At 40.4% G+C, this 16,400-nt stretch overlaps 1 protein-coding gene across 1 annotated transcript in view; it reads left to right on the top strand.

Annotated features, from left to right (window-relative positions):
- Positions 1-1,270: 1,270 nt before the first annotated feature.
- Positions 1,271-16,400, top strand: part of FBXW7 (F-box and WD repeat domain containing 7) — a 147,471-nt gene continuing 132,341 nt past the window's right edge. The window contains exon 1 of the mRNA XM_060778836.2: positions 1,271-1,892. The gene's annotated coding sequence lies outside the window, so the exon portion shown is untranslated. The remainder of the gene's footprint in view (positions 1,893-16,400) is intronic.

Below are 16,400 nucleotides of genomic sequence, written 5' to 3'. Positions count from 1 at the left end.
CAGTCTTGTTGCCATAATCTTGTTTTTTTTAATGTTTAACTGCAACTAAGCTTTTGCACTTTCTTATTTCACCTTGGTTAGAAGGCTCAACTCCTCCACGCTTTCAGCCATCAAAGTGGTGTCATCTGCATATCTAAGGTAGTTAATGCTTCTTCCAGCAATTTTAACCCCAGCCTTGCATTCTTCAAGCCCTGCACATTGCATGATGTGTTCTGCATGCAAGTTGAATAGGTTGGGTGAGAGTATACAACCCTGCCGTACGCCTTTCCCAATCTGTTGTTCCATGGTCAGTTCGTACTGTTGCTACTTGGTCCTTATACAGATTCTTCAGGAGACAGGGAGGGACAGTCATTTTTAAAAGTAACTTCCCAAGTTCTCTAATAATGCTCTTTTCTCATGCTGTTCTCTTCAGCCACATCATATGTTCTTCTAAGGGCCCTTCCACACAGCCCTATATCTCAGAATATTAAGGCATAAAATTCCACACTATCTGAGTGTGGACTCAGATAACCCAGCTCAAAGCAGATATTGTGCCTTGATATTCTGGGATATAGGGCTGTGTGGAAGGGCCCTTTGAAGAACATATGGTGTGACTGAAAAGAACAGCATGAGAAAAGAGCATTATTAGAGAGCTTGGAAATGTACTTTTAAGAATGACTATCCCTCCCTGTCTCCTGAGGAATGTTTGATGACCAAGTAGCAACAGTACGAACTGACCATGGAACAACAGACTGGTTCAAGATTGGGAAAGGCGTTCATCAGGGCTGTATACTCTCACCCAACCTATTCAACTTGTTGTGTGGAAGAGGCCTTAATTGTCTGATCGAATTAAGGGGGGGGGGGGATCCTAGGAAAGTGTATTTCCTAAACTCTAGCCTTCCAGGAATTCTGAACTTCATCCCCCAGAATCCCTGATCATCGACCAAGGCAGCTGAGGCTTCTGGGAGTTGAAGTCCACCGACCTGGAGGACTATTCTGGGAATCGCTATAATCGAATCAACCGCGTTCGCCTACCGAGGGGAACGCGCAGGCGCGGAAGGGGTTAATATTTCCAGAGTCCAAATCCCCGACTGCGCCTGCGCAAGTCCTTGCGACGGGATTGGCTCGCCGCGTTGGCCTCTTCCAATCGCTTCACGGCGGCGTTTTCATCTCTTCTCCATACATTCCATAGAGACGCTGCACAGCCGTCGCAAAACCCTCGACGTCACCGCCTCGCGACGGAAACAGGAGGCGGGCGGAGAGGGCTGCGGTTGCCTGGTTACGGCTGGCGTCATTTCCCCGCGCCGTGCCTTGTCTTTTCCCCTCCCTCAGCGCCCTCGCTGCCTGTGTCTCTGTGGTGCGCGAGGGAGAGAAAGCGAGCGTCTCCGGAGCCACCCGCCGGCTTCCTTGCTTCCTTCCTTCCTCGCTGCCTCTCTTCGGGCGAGACCCAGTCACCCTCATGCCTGGGAGCCGGGCGGGAGCGCCGCTGAGCCTAGCCGCCGCCGCCGGGCTCCGCTTCCGCGCTGCCTCCGCCTGGCTGGGGCCCTAGCAGCGCCCGAGGAGAGGGTTTATGAGAGCCAGAGCCGGGCGGGGGCCGCGGCCCGACCCTCTCGCCGCCACCGCCGCCTCCTCCTCCGCCTCCCGCGGGGGGAAGCGGCGGGCAGCGCTCTCGGGGCAGAGGGGGCGGGCGCGGGCGGCCCAGGCGGCGTGGGAACAGGAGGCGGCGGCGGCCACACGCCCAGCCAGGGAAGCCGAACAGGAGGAGGAGGAGGGCCTCCGAGGGACCCGTCCTGGGCGCCTCCAAGCCTCCGGATCCCCGCAGGTCTGGGCGTGAAGCTCCTTCTCGGGCCCAGCAGGAAAGACCGCCGGGCGTCGCCGGTCCTGCTGCTGCTGCTGCTGCTCTCGCTCCCGAAGTGAGTAATTCTGAGAAAGGGATGTGGAAGGGAAGGGGAGTGTTCCCGGTGGCTGTTTTCGACCTTCCAGGAGGTGCACGTGGGGTGGACACTCGCCTCCTCCTCTTCCTTTTCCTCCTCCTCTTCCTCCTCCCCTTCTTTCTTCTCTTCCTCTACCTCCTCCCCTTCATTCTCTTCCTCGTCGTCGTTTTTCTCTCTTCCTCTTTTTCTTTCTTCCTCCTCTTTCTTCTCTTCCTCTTCCTTCTTCCTTCTCTTTCTCCTCTACCCCCTTCCATCATTTTCATTCTCCTCGTCTTTTTTGTCTTCCTCCTCTTCTTCTCGTTCCTTTTCTCTTCTCTTCCTCTACCCCCTTCATTTTCTTCCTCGTTCTCTTTTTTCTTATCCTCTTCCCCTTTCCCTTCTTTCTTATCCTCTTTCCCTTTCCCTTCTTTCTCCCTCCTCCTTCATTTTCTCACTCCTCTTTTTTCACCCCTCCTCTTATTTCTTCTCTTCCTCGTTTTCCTCCTCCTCATCCCTTTTCTCTTGCTTCTCCTTAGCATCCCCCCTTCATTTTGTTTCTAATTTTTCTTCTTTCGCTTCCTCCCCCCCCTTCATTTTCTCTCATCTTTTTTCCTCCTCCTCTTTCTTTTCGTCCCTTTTCTCTTTCTTCTACTCTACCTCCCCCTTCATTTTCTTCCTCTACTTTTTCTCTTCCTCCTTCTCTTCTTCTTCACCATCTTTCTTCTCTTCCTCTACCCCCTCCCCCATCATTTCCTTCCTCCCCATCCTTTTTCTCTTTATTCTCCTCTTCTTCATTCTTCTTTCTTCTCTTCCTCCTCCCTCTTCATTTTCTTTCTCGTCTTTTTTCTTTTCCTCCTCCTCTTTTTCTCCTTGTCCTTTTTCTTTCTTCTATTCTACCTCCCCCCTTCATTTTCTTTCTCTTCTTTTTTCTCTTCCTCCTTCTCTTCCTCTTCACCATCTTTCTTCTCTTCCTCTACCTCCTCCCCATCATTTCCTTCCTCCCCTCTTTTTTCTCTTTATTCTCCTCTTCTTCATTCTTCTTTCTTCTCTTCCTCCTCCCTCTTCATTTTCTTTCTCATTTTTTTCCACTTCTTCCTCCTCCTCTTTCTTCTTGTCCTTTTTCTCTTTCTTCTACTCTACCTCCATTTCTTCCTCTTCTTTTTTCTCTTCCTCTACCTCCTCCCCCTTCACTTCCTTCCTCCCCATCCTTTTTCTCTTTATTCTCCTCTTATTCTTCATTCTCTTCCTCTTCTTTATTATTATTTATTTCTATCCTGCTTTGCTCCCAAATTGGGACTCAAAGCGGCGAACAACAAATAAAAAGCAAAGACGTAACATACCATAAAAATAATCAGTACCAACATGAGCATAATCAAAAATTATAAAAAACCCACATCAAACTTAATTAGCATCTAACAAAAAAATAAAAACATTCAATAGATTAAAACCCCATTCTTTCGCTTTCTTCTCTTCTGTCTTCTCCTCTTTCTTCTCTTCCTCTCTTTTTTCCTCTCTCCCCTCCCCCACCATTTTTGTCTTCCTCCTCTTTTGTGGGGTAGGGAGAGGAGGGGGCTGCCCTGCTAAGCAACCTTAAGCACTTCAGATGGAAGACTGGAAGTTCTCCAGGTCCTTGCAGTTTCAGCTTCCATTTTATTCACTTAAATGTGTGTTCTAAAGTTAAATGGGTGTTTTCTCTGACCTCTTGTATGAAGAATCATGCAGGTAAAGTTCTGAATAAGAGGAGCACTCTGCAAGAACTCTTAGTGTGTTTGTTTGGAGTTTAATTTATCCAGCAATTTCAAATCTTTGATACATACAGTTTTCTAACCCCTTCATGCAAAATAGACTAAAGTCCCCATTTACCCTTTAATGCCATTTCAAATGAATGTAGAAGAAAGTGGTTTCACTGTGCAGATTATTCCATAGAAAATCCGGGAACCCGTTTGGGGCCTGGATAGTGATTCCACCAACCACATGAAGGGTTTTCTTTCACGTGCTTACATGGAAGTTTCTTGCCTATCCCTTGCAGTTTGAAGTTAGCTTCGGATTGCATTAAATGGTCAGTGTAGATGGGGGCCTCTGCCTCTTGTTTCATATGCGCCTCACGTTGCAGGGTTCTCTGCACGGTCTGCTGCGCTAAGTGACCCTCCCTTTCAGCCGGGAAATCTCTCTCTCTCTTTCCCCTCCCTTCCCTTGTCTCTTTGGGGTCAGGCGGAAACCATTGGTGTGTCTTGAGGGTTCTTTAAATGGCTTTGTTGGGTAGTTTAATGAGAAGAGAACTGGTCCAGAGAGCCAATCAAATGAGCTCGGACATAGTATTTGTTACCAGAGTCTGTCTCTTTCTCTCCCCCCCCTTTCCTTTTCTCAGCAACAGAAAGTAGTTTAGATTCTTCAGACTCTGCACCATGTGAACACAGATTTGTCTTCATGTAACTAGGCACTAAACATCCACAGTTTAGCTGGTCCAGACTGGGATAGAACTTATTCAGTCACACTTGCATCCCAATGCTTGAAAAGGCTACCAGCTTTTAAGGAATTATACATAGCATACTTTTATATTTGAAGGAGAGGCTTGATTTCAACTAGGCCTTAAACATCCACAGTTTAGCTGGACCAGATCAGGAAATAATTTAATCAGTTACCCTGCATCCAAATACTTGAAAGGCTACTGTCCCTTTTTAGGCAATCTACAGAATATACTTTTTATGTTAAAGGAGATGTTTGAATGAACTTCTACAATTGTAGCAGAAACCTATATGAAATTCTATGGGAAATTATCCTAACTTTCAATGCAATTTAAAGTTGAATATTATCCCAGCTTCTAGTAAACTAGTGGTTCTCAACCTGTGAGTCCCCAGGTGTTTTGGCCTACAACTCCCAGAAATCCTAGCCAGTTTACCAGCTGTTAGGATTTCTGGGAGTTTAAGGTCAAAACATCTGGGGACCCACAGGTTGAGAACCACTGCAGCAAACTCGAAAGTTACAATTGATTTAAGGCACCATACTTTGGAGATCACCTTGTGAATATGTAGGCTCATTGCTAATGCTGTGGTGCGTAATTTCATTTTCATCTTTTTTTTTGTATTGTTTCAGAATATTCTTCATGGTCAGCATACAAATTTGCATAAACTTTAGTTCTCTAGTTTTATCTAGTTTAATGGGATGTCAGTGTTTTTGATGTTTTGACTATCCATAGCTTTTACTTGGTGAATTAGGAAAAAACACTTTTCCTATAGGATCCTGTGCTTTTGGAACTTCTTCTTGCATTAGGGTTGCTGTTTTGAAGAGCTCGTATCAGAAATACTTCATACCTCTTTATACAGGTAGTTAGTTACCTGGTGGCAAAATGGGACACTTCTCTTTCGGACTGTTGTTTGGGAGTTGTCAAGACCAAGACTGAATAGTTGTGAGCTACTTTAGATTCTGAACTAGGAGAAAGCCAGGACACCACAACTTAAATACATATTAATTCAAAACAGTACTGCATTATTAGGTTAGTAAATAACTTGTACAGTATAGTCCCCATATTTGCAACAAATATATTCTTGTACTTAACTGTGGAGAAGAGAACACGGTTGAAATGAACAACTTTCAGCAGAAGCATAATAGAATTATGCTGGTTGACCCAGAAAATACCTAGGTAGTGGTTCTCAACCTTTGGGTCTCCAGGTGTTTTGGCCTACAACTCCCAGAAATTCTGGTTTACCAGCTGGGAATTGAAGGCCAACACAACAGGGGACCTACAGGTTGAGAACCACTGGCCTAGAGAGAACCTTTCTCTTGCATTTTTAGGTCTAACAGTGTGACTCTGATCAACTTCTGGTGGAGGACTTAGAAAATTCCTAGAGAGAATGTATTATTTTGGACATGGGTAAGGTAAATCACAGTTACTGGTCCCACATATATGGGGGTCATATTATATTTAGCAGACCAGCACAGGAAAGGCTGTATGATTGCCAGCTTTGCTTTTGAGGCCTAAGCACTCTCAGAAAGTTCCATTAAAATCAGCCATGTTTGGTTGTATTTACTTTTAAGATCAAAACAATACACAAATGTGCAGTTAGTTTGTGAGAAACTGGAATACTACCTATTTCTGAATCTGGTTAGTTTAAACTTAGCAGATTCAAAGTACAGTATCTTGGATGCAGACCAATGTGAAACTGAAGTAAGGATTCCATAGTATGAGAGTTTGTGTATAATTTCTGAGATAACCTTTCTTGTTTTCAATGTGGTGATTTGCATTACAATCATATATCTTAAAATGTGGGTATCTAAACTTCAGATATTGCTATACTACTATAGAGATCAACCATGAGCACCTGCTTAGAATGTAGGAGTTCATAGCCCTGTGCTGTGTTGTCAGCATGAGAATGAAATGAATTAAGTTTTTGCAAATGTCTCTGCTTAAATTTCTCAACTTCCTTCATTTGAACATTGTAATCTATGGTTGTAGGCAATGTTTAAGAGTTAGAATTCCTTGCTTCTATTAGAAATCTTGCAAAGATATACCAGTAGATCTAGATCTGTTTTTCCCCACATGTGCTTTATTTCCACCAAATTTGTTTTATGCATCGGTTCTTAAGTACTTGCAGGTTCCACGATTTTTCTTTTTTATCTTCATTTCATCTATACATCCTTTAGTGCAGGCGTGGGCAAAATACCTCCAGATGTTTTGGATTTCAACTCCCACAATTCCTAACAGCTGGTAAACGGGCTAGGATTTCTGGGAGTCCAAAATACCTGAAGGGCTGAAGTTTGTCCATGCCTGCTAGTGTGTTGTCCCAAGACAACATTATTGTGATTTTTACCAGGAATGATTCATTTTCTCTCCATTTGTTTGCTGTGCTCTTTTGGCCAACTTGTACTTTTCTAATTCATTTTAACATGAGGAAACCATAGAATGTTTTTAAAGATTCCGCTGCTTTGAAATACACACACACACACACACACACACAATGATGCATATGTTTTACAAATTTTCTTTTGTTGTAATTGTATTGTGCAAAAAAAGAAAAGAAAAAAGAGAGAGAGTTGTGGTCAAGACTTCCTACTGTCTGGCAATATGTAGTAGAATGTACCATTTTTGAGGCTTTAAAAACTGCCTGTTGCAAATTTCACCTTTAAAAATGAAATTCGTGGTCTCTAACCCATCTTACTGCCCTACTATATGTCAAACTTACCTAATTGTTTTATATTTATGTTGAGCAGCAGTAGTGCAATATTCTGCAGTGAGGGACCCAATCAGCCAAGAAGTCAGGTTGTCGAACTGTCATCCCATTTCTAATAACATCCACTAAGCCTCTTCACAAAGAGATGGCCTAGAAAGTTACCATGGACTATGTTAGCAAAAGCTACACAGAGATCCAGCAGAATCAAGTGGGACACATTTCCCTTGTCCAGTTCCTGGCACAAGTCATACACCATGGTGACCAAGGCTGTCTCCATCCAATAACGAGGCCTAAAAGCAAAATCCAGTTTATCAATGAACTTGTGTTGCTGAGAGACCAGTACACATTTCAAAATCTTGCATAGAAAAGGTAGTTTGGAGACTGGTTGGCAGTTCTCTTATATGCTGGGATTCTAGCATTTTTTCCCAGAAAAATGCCTGGAAATGAATTTTGTTGAAAATGAGTCACATTTCCACATTTATTGAGTATATTTTTGTGGATAAATCAGTCATAACTTTGCTTTCAAAACCAAGTATTTTCTACCTCTTAATACAATAATTTTAAAAGGAAATCATTTAGTTTAATTTTAAACTGTAGACAGTAATGAAATTAATAATATTGTATAAATTTCCATAGAATCTAGACATGAAATCTTAGGTCATTTTGTGTTAACACTTAATGAGGAATAATGCTCCTTTAAATTTAAGAATAGCTTTGATTCTGTAGTGCTCTTCATAGTCTAGTTTATTCTCTCATCATTTTGTATTATTTCTAATGCTTCTAGAAACAGAGGCTGCATGAGAAGCTCATCTAATATCTTGTGTTTTGCCCATGTATCCCAACTTCTTGTGTTAATTGGTGGTTCAAAAGACCATTCTTCCCAGCAGGGGATGTTACTGCACATAGAGGTTTGCAAGTGTCCCTTAAATCCTCCTCTTTCCAGATGCTTCCTGACAGTTATTTTCCAGTCCTTTTTCTTATTTTCTATTTCCTACTTTGTGGAGCTTTGCTTTTCTCTAGATTTCCCCATTTCCTCAGGAGTTATCTATGAACGTGCACCTTGCGCTTTCCTGTGGCAAGTTTGATTTTAGACAATGGCAAACTAGTGAGTATTGTCAACCAAATAATTTCCACCAAGTTATATCTGGAATGGTTTCAGTAGCATTTTAAATAAGAGGATGCTGTGTTTCAGATAAAGGAACTTGCAGAAGCATTTCTGAGCATTTCTTGCCTAAGAAATTCATAAGGTCACCATAAGTTAACAGGTGATTTCAGGATACATACCCATGCAACAATGATAGTCTTCTGTGGTAGGAATAACAAATGCTTATCTACTGACATAAAGACCTAGTTCAGTTAGGGTGGTATGGTCCTTTGTTGGTTTAAAAAATATGTGAGGAAGTGGGCTCAGCTATGCAAAGTGGTGTCGGTAGCACTCTTAACATTTTTCTTGATATGGGACAGTGTTGGGAAAACTGTAGTCTACAGCATTATTATCTTGCAGTTAAATTGATTTATTTATTTGCAGCATTTATACCTTGTCCTCAACTCCAAAGGGGGCTCAGAGTGGCCTTTCAAAGGCAACAATTCGATGCCATATACACAACAGGCATAAAATAAAATATATACATTAAAACATGAATATAAAATAATATCTTAGCTATGGTCATTGGTTGCTTCTATGCATTTTCTAATCTTTCATAACCATCAGCATGTGCTATATATACTACTAGCTGTCCCCTGCCACACGTTGCTGTGGCCCAGTCTGGTGATCTGGAAAATAAAAGTAATGAGAAAGTGTTGGTTTGTAATGTATGTAATTTCTTTATGCTTGTGGGTAAACAGTATTTCTTATTGTTTGTCAGTGTTGATGTGGAGAGTGTCTGGTTTGCCTACTCTGGAATATGCAACATATCATAGTCCTTCTTTAGGGGTCCTTTTCAAATCTGTGATACTATGTGTGTGTGTGTGTGAATCATATCTATCTATCAATATCTATGGCTGGATGGCTCTTTGTCAGGAGGGCTCTGATTACATTTTCTTGCCCTGGTGAAGAGAGTCGGACTGGATGGCCTTAAGTATTTTCTGTTGGTCATGGGGGTTCTGTGTGGGAAATTTGCCTCAATTCTGTCGTTTGTGGGATTCAGAATGCTCTTTGATTGTAGGTGAACTATAAATCCCAATAACTACAAATCCCAATTGTCAAGGTCTATTTCCCCCAAACTCCATCTGTGTTCATATTTGGGCATATGGAATATTTGTGCCAAGTTTGGTCCAGATCCATCATTGTTTGAGTCCACAGTGCTGTCTGGATGTAGGTGAACTACAACTCCCAAACTCAAGGTCAATGCCCACCAAACGCTGATAGTATTTTCTGTTGGTCATGGGAGTTTTGTGTGCCAAGTTTGCTTCAATTCCATCGTTGATGGAGTTCAGAATGCTCTTTGATTGTAGGTGAACTATAAATCCCAGCAACTACAACTCCCAAATGAAAAATCATAATTTTTTGAGTGATGGTCACTCCTTGTGTTGTGAGACTTTTTTTTGCCAAATTTGGTGTGATTTCGTTCATTGGTTCTTTTGTTTTTAAGGTACTCATTATGCACAGAGCATTTATATATATATATATATATATATATATATATATATATATATATATATATATATGTTATATACAAGCTATTAATGCATCCTGTGACACTGAATTTCATAGTTAATATACTGTGAAGAAATACTTGTCTTCTATCTGGTGAAGAGCTGCTTTGCATGAAATTCATTCCAGACTAAAGTTACTTGAAAGAATTTATGAACGGTGGTCATAACATGCGGCTGTTTTCACATGGTAACATAACTGTGGGTGACTGTTTGAAAATGACCATATGGAAGGGAGCTCCACATGGTAAGCAGTTTGAATGAGTGGATGGATCACCATGTGATTCTGGCAGCTTTAAGCACTTCACCATAAACAGCCAAAAAGCAAAACAAACAAACAAACAAAAAACCCCAAACAAAAAAGGAAAAAGTATTCTTTTTGTAAGATTAAAACTGCTGGGATCATTTTAGGAATCAGAAGCATAAACTGTTTCCTGCACAGCTCTGTAGACCACATACTTTGATTAATAACCTTGATTAAAATGTGAAGAAGCAGTGCTGAAGAAGGCCTCCTGGTTGACAGCTTGGAGAATTACTGCTGAGCAGAGAAGAAGATATGATAGGTTAGAACAGGAGTGGCCAATATATTAACTTTAGGCTGTATACATGGTTACAAGCCATTTTTAAGCCAATCCCTAATTGTTAATAAGAGAACAAATATTTTTCCCCTCCCACTTGGCCCATGGCACCCCCTAACCTTGTGGTGCTATTACTGCCCATTTTGCCATTTTTTCATGATCCTGGGAGCCATCTCATTTTTGTGGATCCGTATAGTCCCCCCCCCCTTTTTTGGAAGATCTACGTGTCACCAGTGACCTCTTTTGAGAAACTAGGAAGTAGAGTGTATGTTGATAGTGGGAGAGCACCAGGGTCCCATTGAAACACCTTGGAAATTGCCACTCATGACCTAGAATACTGGTAGAAGGTAACTTCATATATTTTCAGTACAGGTCTAAAGTAGGTTGGTTTGTAAACTATGAGGAGACATACAATGTATTTTCCCTATTTGACTCTTTCATATTTTGTTGTATTATAGCCTGGAGTTAAAATGGATTTACGTGGCATTGCCACCACCTCACATTCATTAGATGTTCTGTTAAAAAATATTTTATTCCAGGACAAAATTCAGTAAACAAAAGAAACTAACACTTGGTTCTTGTGGGTTTTTTCGGGCTATAGAGCCATGTTCTAGAGGCATTTCTCCTGACGTTTCGCCTGCATCTATGGCAAGCATCCTCAGACTAACACTTGTTGGGTAAAGAAGTACAGTATTTATATTTCTGAATGAATACTTTGTTCAAGCACCTGTGGTAGCAATTTACAACTCTGAGTTTTCTTGGATAGGTCTTTGTTAGCATTGCACACATATGAGCTCTTTATTTTTGGCCATTCTTCTTCAGAAAATTGTTGCAGGTCTCTTAGGTTGTATGTGGATAGTTGAGGAACATAAATTTTATTATTTATTTATTATGTTTATATCTCACTTTTTTTATACAGAAACTCAAAGTGGCTCACAAATAAAAGCGTTACAATAGAACGATATAGAAATATTAATACAGTATTAATTCCAAGTCTTGCCACAGATTCCCAATTGGATTGAGATCTAGCTTTTGACTGAGCCATTCAAAGACACCCGGCTTCTAGTTGTTGACCCCAGTATTAATTTATTCATATGTTCATAGTCACAGTCCTACTGGAAGATGAATTGCAGCCACGTCCCAAGTCCCTTACAGATTGGAACAAGCTTCCTCTAGAATTTGCCCTCTATTTCTTCTATTTAGTCCTCAATCCTGACCAGGTTCTAAATCCTGTTAAGGAAAAAAAATCCCCTTATGAAGTGCTGGTTTCATCATGCTTCACAATGCATATTGTTCGCCTTCTCAGGGCATTTTTTCTGTATAATTTTCATGCATTTTTACATAGTTGCTGAGCTTTGGGAGCCAGTTCATGTAGATAAGGTATCTTGCAAATAAATACACCACTTTCAGAAAATAGTGTATTTATTCTGAGGTCATGCGGCATTGCATTGCATATACTGTTGACCCTCCACATATGCAGTTTTGACGTTTTTGGATTTAATTCAAGTGTTTTCTCTAGAAATATCTAAATCCTGAAGTGCCTAGCTTCCATGCTTAGCTTTCAGTGAAAGTTGATCTTTTTCCTAATATATTGATACTATATAAATCTCAAAAATATTTTAAATAGATTTTTTTTCTGCCTGAGAGAACACCTTAAATTTACATTGTTCCTTTAAAAATATGATGCCTAGCCTTTAACAATACAATGATACAATCTATATATAACCCGAGTTTGCATAAAATCATCATATTTAGCATATTGATTGTACAGTTTATTCAGAAAATATTTATACATTGAATTTACTTTCGTAAACTGTTTCCCCTTACCACTGTAGTTACAAGGGCCTGAACTGTAAGTATGAAGGATGATCATTAAAGATTTCCCCTGACCCACTTCCTGTGGACTGAGAGCAATGAAACTTGGCACAGTTATTAGCCCTTCTCTATATAGATGCCATCTAGGATACACACTTCTCCAATCTTTTTAAGTAACTAAACACCTCGCTTGTAGAAGTCAACAGATTGCTCCAAAAACCACGTTGTTACTTCACAAATCAGAGTCTCATCATCTGAAAAATCCTTCCCTTCAAAAATTACTTCATTGTTGGAAAGAGGTGGAAGTCCGATGTGTGAGGTCAAGTGAATAAGGGGGATGCAGTAGAATTTCAAAGCCACAGGAGCATGCTTCCATTTGGGCAACATGTGAGTTGTGAACTGGTGCATTGTCTTGCAGAAGGTGGAGACCCTTGGTGAGCATGCCACGTCTCTTGGTTTTGATGACGTCCTGCAATTTCCACAGCAGTAAAGCATTGTATGGACCCTTTGATCATGGTATCCTTTGCTAGGAAATCCATCAGTACTCTTCTGTGCTGGTCCCAAAATACTGTGAGCATGGCCTTGCTTGCGGAGAGTTGGGCATGTGCATTCTTTGGAGGCGGTGAGTCATGATGCTTCTATTGTATCAACTGGATTTTAGTCTCAGGATCATAGTGATGGACCCAGCTTTCATTCTATGTGATCAGTCTGTTGAAACAGTACTCCTGGTTTCCATGGCACATCGTTAATAGAACCTGAGAGCATTCAACTCGTTCCTGCTTCAGGAAAGGTGTGAGCAGCCAGGGAAACCAGCGAACAGATACCTTATGCATGTGAAGATGGTCTTGGATGATTTTTTCCGTGGACTCCACACTAATCTTGACATCTTGGGCTAGGTGGTGAATGGTATTGCAGCAATTTTCCAAAATGGCAACCTCTACTTGCTGGATCGTGTGTTCATCAATAGCAGAGTAGGGTTGCCCTGGAATTGCAGTTTCAGCATCCTGTGATAAATAGAAGTGGGTCAGGGGAAATCTTTAATGAACACGCCTTCATAATGCCTGAAGTGTAAGGAGTCGCTGGGATTTTGCCAGTTTGTAAAAATCAAGGAAATCCATAGTAAGAACAAAAGAAACCATATTAGTGAAACAGAGATCATTGTTTTGTCTTCTGTAGTGCTGCATAGTGTTAAGTAGACAAGAAAAACACTCATTCCCATTAAAAAAAGAATGGAAAAAGGTAACTAAGACCAGGAATTAAAATAATCTGACTACGGTGTTTTATGTATCTAGTCAGATTCTGTATTGATTTTCTGTTAAGGTTGTTTTCACCTTGTTTTGTGGTTTCAGAAGAATTTCACTTCACTTTCTGTTCCCTGTGGTAATTGGATTTTGAAAAATTTGGCGATAAAGGTTCAGTGGAGACACCTTTTCCTTGTTATAACATTTTCAGGCGTGAATTTCTCTTCCTAGAGGTAGATTTATCTCACTTCCTGTTGTCTCATCCCCTTCTTAACTATGAGTTTGTAAGTCAGATGTTTGTAACTCGAGGATTGCCTGTATAGTGATACCTTTGTTTTTAGATGAATCAGTATATAAAAACTTTGATGCACAAAATTACTATATTTCTTGCATTTTAAGACACAGTCAGTTGTGAGACACACACTAATTTCAGTACCATCACGGTAAAAGGTACATGTAGAAAATACAGTATTACAAATATTGATTATTAAATGATCTTTAGGTAATGTGTATAAGATGTAAATGAAACATCAATGAATTTCATGTTTAGACTTGGGCTGTGGCTTTAAGATATCTAATTATGTACTTAAAGGCAAATATGTATTAAAATTGTAATCCAAACACTTCTGATCCCCATCATTTTGGATGAGTGTTGCTCAATTTGTAGTAATCCGGGCTGACCATCCTTTTGCCTTTAGATGTACTCAACAGTAAGGCAACAAATCACAAAAAAACAACCCCAAGCACTGCAAATAATAAAATTTGCTTGGGTTTTAAATGAACCATCCAAACTTTGTCGTGATTTTTATTTAATATGGAAATTATTGGGGAAAAATCCACTCAAAGGTGATTAGTATTGAAGTTCCACACAGTCTTTTTTCATTTTGATGTCTGACAATAGGAGGTGAGTAGGAGGGTTGAGGTGATAGCTCACATTAACCAAATCAATTAGTTTTTGCTCAGGGAATCTTTGGGTCCCTTGGAAGCTTATCAGAGATAGCTTAATGAAAAGATCAATAATGCAGACAAACTGGTAATCTAAGCCTCTGGTTGTGAACATACACTGAAATCAGTAGGTCATGCTTATATTATGTGATTCTTAGGTCTGTATTTCTCATCAGTTAGTATTCCAATATTAACTTAGTAAGCGAAGCCAAGTTGTTTTCAGAATCTTAAACAACTGTACTTAAAACACTTTAACAGTGGGTTTTTTTATGGTGGTCGGGGGATCTGCTAAACTACTACTTCTGGGTTTCTGTGACAGATAGGGTATTGAAACCCAGTATTTATGGAGTATAAATGGCAGTAGTTCAGTCAGACTTGCAGAGGCAAGGTAGTTCAGTTATCATTTACAGCCTACTATGTGTTAGGTCTTACCCTATTTCCTATGAGTGTGAATAGATTTCTTTTACCTTTTAAAGCTTTTGCCTTTTGTGCATTTGTGATAGGCTTAATGGCTCCCTTTTGTTTGCATAACAGCACAATGTGAAGCGCTTGTGCTCTATCCTCAGTTTAAGAGATAACTTAGAGATATTTTTAGCCATGTTATTTTCCTTAAGGTTTTTTAAAATTTCCCCAACCCTGAGTTTTTATTCGAGTTTCAGAATTTGTCTTTATGGGAGGCAAGCCAAATGGGATTTATAGGCCACCCTTCTCTCCTCCCAGGGAAAGAAAAAGCAAAAGCTGTTCAAGCACTTTGCTGGAGGGAAGGGAACAGCCAAGGCTGTTTTCAGAAAAAAAGCTGGATGTTTGCCAAGAACAGCATATACAGTGAGTTGAGATAGGCCTAAAAGGAAAAAATGACTATGAAAGGGTGCAAAGGTATAAAAAGCAGGCCTTCAAATGGTTGCTATTCATACTGAAACTAAGTTGGAGAATGTAGCTTTGACTAAGGATGGAGTTTTAGATAAAGTAGACTCGAGTCAGTAAGAGATTGAAAGGATGGACAGAAATTTGGCAAATACTAAAGTGGAATCAGCACTACTAGAATAAACTATACATTTTTAAATACACCCCATTGCATTTGCATTCTTGCTTCCTTTCGAGAAGTTCCAAGTAGTACCTTGATCAAATATTTATATAAGATAGTTTATTTGCCTCATACCTCTGAAATGTTGTGTCAAAACGTTTTTGTTGTTTTGTAGTTAATATCCATTTTCAAGGGCAATCAGGCTATGGTGAAAAATTCTATAGGAGTAGATTCAGCAAACACAGTCTTGTGGTATCTTAAGGACTAATACATTTATTGTGTCTTAAACATTGTAGGGCTAGAATGAACTTGGTTGGATGCCTGAATCAACCTTTTTGGTCTATAGATATATATGTCCAGAAGAAATGCATTCTTTACGGCTGCAACATAGCCATGATGGATCTTGCACTAATGACTGGAAAAGGCTCCATAGTCAGTTCCTAAATCTGAACTTGCAATCGTGACACTTGTATACTTGCACAGAGTAGAGAAGAAAACTGTTACATACTACAGGAAAGGTGGGAATAAATGCCAAGTATCTTAATGTAGGAGTCCTCTCTGCTTTTTGGGAAGCGAAAGACTTTAAAGCATGAACAAACTTCGGCTCTCCGGGTATTTTGGACTTCAACTCCCACAGTTCCCAACAGCTGGTAAAGTGGCTGGGATTTCTAGGAGTTGAAGTCCAAAACACCCGGAGGGCCAAAGTTTGGCCATGCCTGGTGTTAGCGCTCTTTCTCTCTTTCTCTCTCTGCATTAATAATGTGGTAGTACAAATGGACTGTCCATCTAGCTCCACTTCTGACATGGCATGATTTCTCTGCTCTCAGCAGCCAAATAATATGCATAGACTTCTGTAAGGATAAAACCTACATGGGAACTGACACATAGTTTGAGGAGTTTTGGTGTAAGGAAGTCAACAAGCATTCAGGATATGAGGAGTGGTTCAGCCTTGTGAATCTTCATGCTACTAATACTGCGACTCTTCATACTACTAATACATGAAGGAGGTATATTACATTATCCAGTGGTACTTTGTCTCAACTTGCTTACTACCTAGGACTTCAGTTTTTCATCTGTGTGGTACT

Source organism: Anolis sagrei, chromosome 5, assembly GCF_037176765.1.
Source record: "Anolis sagrei isolate rAnoSag1 chromosome 5, rAnoSag1.mat, whole genome shotgun sequence".
NCBI lineage: Eukaryota > Metazoa > Chordata > Lepidosauria > Squamata > Dactyloidae > Anolis > Anolis sagrei.
This window is presented reverse-complemented; position numbering and strand designations above follow the sequence as displayed.